Genomic DNA, 1385 nt, shown 5'->3' on the forward strand with positions numbered 1-1385 from the left:
ACTCCCTATCAGCCCACTTGTGAAGGAATGACTTGGACCAGAAACTCTCGCAGCAGCTCGAGGCCCTTCTCCTTATTTGGAGCTGCTGCTTTTTGTTTAACTAGAAAAAAAGAAGTGATAGAGGCCCACAAGGAGCTGGGACCTGCTTCCAAATTTAACCCCATCATTGAACACTTGGTGCCGATATAGGTCACAAAACACGCAATGATTGTTCACTTTTTTATGTGTTTTAAAGTGATGGATGACCAGAAATCAAATTCACTCAATTTTCCCTCTTACCGTACATTCCTAGTGGTATTTAGCTGCAATTTAATACTGTGCAAAAGTCAGAGACCACCCTTCATTTATTTAATTTCCTGTAACATCTTTCAAATACTAATTACTCATTTTTCCAGAGATATTTCTGAGCAGATTAGGTATAGATATAATTAGATATATTAGATATAAGACAACCCACTGGCACAAAGAAGGAGAAAGTCAAAGGAATCTAAGTGAAAAATCAGTTCTTTCCAAATTTGGAGTTCAAAAACTGATTATAAGCTACAGAGAAAAGGAGCTCCCAATAGTGGTAGGCCTGGTAGACCACCAGCACTGTCCCTGTTAGATAAACAGAACAGAGAGAGGAGAAAATCGAGCTCCACTCTTGATTCGGATCAGAAAAAAAAAAATCCACGTTCGTCCTTCAACCGTGAGAAGATGACTCAGCGCTATGGGTCTGAAAGGGTGTGTAGCTGTTCAAGAAGAACCTCACTGAGAAAAGGAGATGGGCACAACAAAGAAAGAAGCTGCTGGTGTTCTCACAACAATAGACTGACCGCCTCAGAGTCCAGACCTCAACAAATGAGTCACTGGGGTCACGCGGGTTGTGAGAAGCAGAAAATGCAACCGAGTTCTACGACTGAACTATGGAAGTGTGGAAAAATTGAACTGAAAGCTGAAAGTGAGTCTCCTGAAAAGAATAGATGCTGTAATAAAGGTAAAGAGAGACACACTAAACGCTGTAAATGTTGATATTATATTTAGTTATTGAGTAATTTTCCATTAAATATAAGTTTTCTTCTTTTTGGTGACATAAGTACAGGTTGTTCATATTCATTTCAAAGTACACTCTTAAAAAGGTGGTTCTTCAAGGGTTCCTTAGTAGCCAGTGGTTCTATATAAAAACATTTGCCTGCTCAAAGGGCTCTTTGCATTTTAGAATGGTTCAGACTGATGGTGCTGTATAGCATATTTTTAAAAATGGGTCTATATAGCACCAAAATGGACACATTCTCCACATTCACTTTCAGTCTGAAGAATGATTTCACCATGCAGAGAGCATTTTACATATGTGAGTGGCTCTTGGGGTTTGCATGGTTCTATATAGAACCATTGTCTTTGCCAAA

This window comes from Pygocentrus nattereri, chromosome 15 (genome assembly GCF_015220715.1).
Source record: "Pygocentrus nattereri isolate fPygNat1 chromosome 15, fPygNat1.pri, whole genome shotgun sequence".
In the NCBI taxonomy this organism is placed as follows: domain Eukaryota; kingdom Metazoa; phylum Chordata; class Actinopteri; order Characiformes; family Serrasalmidae; genus Pygocentrus; species Pygocentrus nattereri.